This window comes from Equus caballus, chromosome 28, assembly GCF_041296265.1.
Source record: "Equus caballus isolate H_3958 breed thoroughbred chromosome 28, TB-T2T, whole genome shotgun sequence".
Classification (NCBI taxonomy): Eukaryota; Metazoa; Chordata; class Mammalia; order Perissodactyla; family Equidae; genus Equus; species Equus caballus.
In genome coordinates this window covers 13,787,182-13,791,439 of record NC_091711.1, presented here as the reverse complement: position 1 = coordinate 13,791,439, position 4,258 = coordinate 13,787,182, and the positions used below count along the sequence as shown (strand labels likewise).

The 4,258-nt window shown below is 37.2% G+C and overlaps 1 long non-coding RNA gene across 1 annotated transcript; it reads right to left on the bottom strand.

The window, feature by feature from the left end:
- Positions 1-341: 341 nt before the first annotated feature.
- On the bottom strand, positions 342-2,115 carry LOC138921166 (uncharacterized). Its single transcript, XR_011433514.1, has 2 exons — positions 1,960-2,115; positions 342-1,225 (listed from the first exon to the last, which is right to left on the bottom strand). It is a non-coding gene; the product is annotated as an uncharacterized lncRNA (long non-coding RNA).
- Positions 2,116-4,258: the final 2,143 nt, after the last annotated feature.

Below are 4,258 nucleotides of genomic sequence, written 5' to 3'. Positions count from 1 at the left end.
CTGCTTGCCTAAAATAATTCCTTTACCTGAAACATCAAGTATTTTCCATATTTCTGTCTTTCTCTGAACTTTTCCAATCTATATCTAATTTTAAATTAAAGTGTGAAAGATACAGTTGAAGCCACCTGGCTTCCCCTTCTCCAATTTTATTCCCTTTTTCTCTTTCTAGAAATAACCATTAGCCTAAATTTGGAATTCATCATTCTCAGGCATGTTTTTAAATTATTATTACACACGCAAGTGTCAACAAGTTATATTTTATTGATTTACCTGCTATAAAAAACATATATATGCACCAAACAGAATGCAATTTTCTTTTTCTTATTCAACATTATGTCTTATTTTCAAAAAAGTAAATGCATTTCTGTTCAATATTTTACTTATTTTTCCCTTTAAACATTAAAACAATTAATTAATTTGTGGAATAGCTAGCCCATTCACATGGTTCGAAAGTCAATGAGCGTAAAACACTATAGAGTTAAAAGTTTCCCTCCCACCTCTGTACTTTAGCCACTCAGCTTCCACCCACCTCAGTCCCCCAAAATAGGTACCCATGGTTACTAGTTTCTTGTATATCCTTCCAGTAGTGTTTTAAATGCATAAGTAAACGTTAGCATGCTATGTGCTATTCTGTACATTGCTTTTTTTACTTCATAATATATTGATTATCTTTTCATATCAGTGCATAAAGAACATCCTTATCCTGTCTTAGTGCAGCATCATTTCATTTTATGAATGAACCTTCACATGTTTAATTACTATTTTATTAACTTACATTTAGATTGTCTCTATTTTTTAGCAATTACAAACAATGCAGCAATATATGACACACATAATTTTACACGTCACACTACTTATCTATTACAGCATAACAAATTAGCAGCTTAAATTGACAAATATTTATTATCTCACACTTTCTGTGGGCCAAGAATCCCGGCACAGTTTAGTTAGCTTCTTCTGCCTCAGTAAGTCACACAGGCTGTAATCAGTGATTGGCCAGGTCTGTGTCTTCATCTGAAAGCTTGACTGGGGGGAGATCTGCTTTCAAACTCACTCACATGGCTGTTGTCAAGACTCAGTTGCTTAGAGACTTTTAGACTGAGGGCCTCAGTTCCTCAAGGACTGTTGGCTGGAAGCTGTACTTCCTTCCTGGCTAGATGGGCCTCTCCAGGTTTTGAGAGGGCAGTTCACAACATGATAGCTTGCTTCTTCCAGAGCAAGGGCTCTATGAGAGAGATGATACCATATAAATAGAGAGCTACAGAGAATAAGAAATAAAATAACAGAAGCACATGAATCTGTGGGTTTGTGTGTGGGGAGGGAGAGGTCTCCAGGGGAGGAGGAAAGAGGAGGAAGTAGAAGTATGCAATGGGGCCGCAAATGGACTGGAGAAGAGAGCGCTCCAACAGCCAAGAGACGCTCACTGGAAAGCACTGTGAGACAACACCACCAGAACTGGCAGTGGGGGCAGTTTTGGTTTGTTCCAAATGTAGAAAAAGGGCTTGCTTTAAGGAAGGCTAAACAAATAGGGACAATCTAGCCCTAAAAAGGCTTGAAATTGACCTGCCAAGGTCAACTTCCAGGGCATGGCCCTAGGGAGTAACTGTTAGAGTAGAATCCAAATTTAGCATGGCATAGGCAACAGAGAGGAAGGAAAGCGGGTGTCCAGGTAAAGGTGGGGAAGAGAGCAGAGCCAGGAATATCAGGAAGCAAGCTACTACCAGAAGCAAAAGGACAGGGAGCTCTGAAAGCAGAGAACATGTCTGAATCAAGCCTCCCTTTAAAAATTCAGGAAAACTAATTTCACACAAAAATGAGCAAGAGAAAAATATTAAAGTGAAATCCCAAATTAAAAAGAGAACAAAGAACAAAAGAGCATCTACACAATAGGAGGACCTCAGAAAAGACATGTTCTAGCTAGATGAAAGATAGATAGACAAAGAAATAGTATAACCATACCTCCTATTTCAAAATGAGCCAGGGTCCGGCCCGGTGGCGCAGCGGTTAAGTTCGCACGTTCCGCTTCTCGGCGGCCCGGGGTTCGCTGGTTCGGATCCCGGGTGCGGACACGGCACTGCTTGGCAGCCATGCTGTGGTAGGCGTCCCACGTATAAACTAGAGGAAGATGGGCACGGATGTTAGCTCAGCGCCAGGCTTCCTCAGCAAAAAGAGGAGGACTGGCAGTAGTTAGCTGAGGGCTTATCTTCCCCCCCCCCCCAAAAAAAAAAAACAAAAAGAACAAACAAAAAAAATGAGCTAACGTTATCGAGAAAATTATATAAGAAATAAATACTTAAAAATACCACATAAAATCAGACTTACAAAAGCTCATAAATGAGACGGCAGAACACAAAAAATAGACAGATTTTAGTTTTTAATTGCTCTTACTGATATTTTGTACCTGTAACTTGGAACACACGAGCTAGAGTTCTCTGAGGTATATGCCTAGATGTGGAATTGCGTCATCAAAGTGTGTGCACATCTCCAAATTCATTAAATATTGCCAAATTGCTATCTGAACAGTTGTGCTAGCTTACACTCACACCAATATTTTAGGAGAATCAACAATTCTACATTTATTTAACCACCTTTTTATCGTCGGACTATTTCGATTTTGCCAATCTATTGGGTGTGAAATGGTATCAAAGTGTTTTTTAAATTTTGACCTCTGTGATTACTAATGAAGTTTAGCATTTTTAATATGATTTTTATCATATTTTCTCTGAATTCTGAATTACCTGCTCACGTCTTTTATTTTCTTCTGAGTTTTTTTTTTCTTATTGATTCATGATAATTACTTTATTCTGAGAAACGGTACTCTGTTATATTCATCTTAAGCATGTTTTTTAAGTTTAAGATATGTCTTTTTAGTTTTCAGTATCTCTTTTTGAGGTAAAACTCATTATTTTAATGCAATATATATTTCAACAAGTTTTTATATACGGCTTGTGGTGTTATCTTTGTGCATTTTTTTTCTCTACCGTCCCAGTAAGAAAAATAAATGTCCTATACATTCTTGAACATTTTATAAAGTTTTGCTTTTACATTTGAGCCTTTAATTCATATGGAATTGATTTTAGGGATGATGTAAGGCATGGTTCTGATAATTTACTTTTGCAATATAAGTAACCATGTTGAAACCAGTTGTTTACAAATGCAAATAGTGCTGCAACTGACATCCTATGCACATGAGCACTTGTTTCTCTATGGTAGCACCTAAAATTGGAGGTACTGGGGGAACAGTATGTTCATTTTCATACTCACTAGCTACTGACAAATTATTCTCTTAAAGGAATGTTCAAATTGACACTATCACCATAACGTATGATTCTACGAGTGTCACCAAACATTAATTAGCACCAATCTGATGAGTGTTAATTGTTCTATCAGTAGCCATTTTATAGTCATTGTTTTCTTTCAGTTTGTTTACTTGAGATATATTACACAACTACTTGTTCAAAGTGGAAGGTCTATTTTCTGAGTTTGCATGATTTGGAAATCCCACTTACTTTCAGAGTGATAAGTAAATATCCCCAAAGAATGTACCAACTAATGATTCCTCCCCTCAATTGTTACTTTGTGTGTAAGACACTTATCTTAAATGTGATCAAGACAAAGGAGTTTACAATTATTTATTTGAATTTTCTCATCTCTGTGCTTTAAATATTCATAATACTATCTTCTGTTTGTATGAGCAGTTGACAATTTTAATTTTAAAGAATTCTAACATGAATTTCGACAAGCATTTAAAACTCAGATTAGAATTTCTCAAAAGTAAACATAATAAAAGTAGTAAAATGTTCTTTTTGTGCCAATGAGTCACTTTCAGTTTTTTAGTTACCTATTAACGTTTCATCAAAAATGTTTGCATATTTATTTCAACTTTCTGTTTACCCCTTTGATTATTCATGCCTGAGTGGAGTGTCAGCTGCAGAAATAGGAGGTTTAATGAGTTTCATGGGGATACCTCATTCCAAGAACAAAAACTGGAAATGCAACAGAACACGCGTGCCTGCATGTTAATACGGCCCCTCGTTAGACCGGCTCTCAGGAGCCCAGGATGACAGATAGTTCTGCACGATATGCGTCTCCTGTAGAGGGGCCGTTACTTCCAATTTGGTTTTCTTTGTATGAGTTAACCTCTTACAGACACTGTGCTCATGCTAAACATATAAATGACAAATACCCAAAGGGGGAGCTCAGCCTCCCTCTACGCTGGATCCCGCGTTACCCGGCATCTGCTCAGGGTTTATTGTAC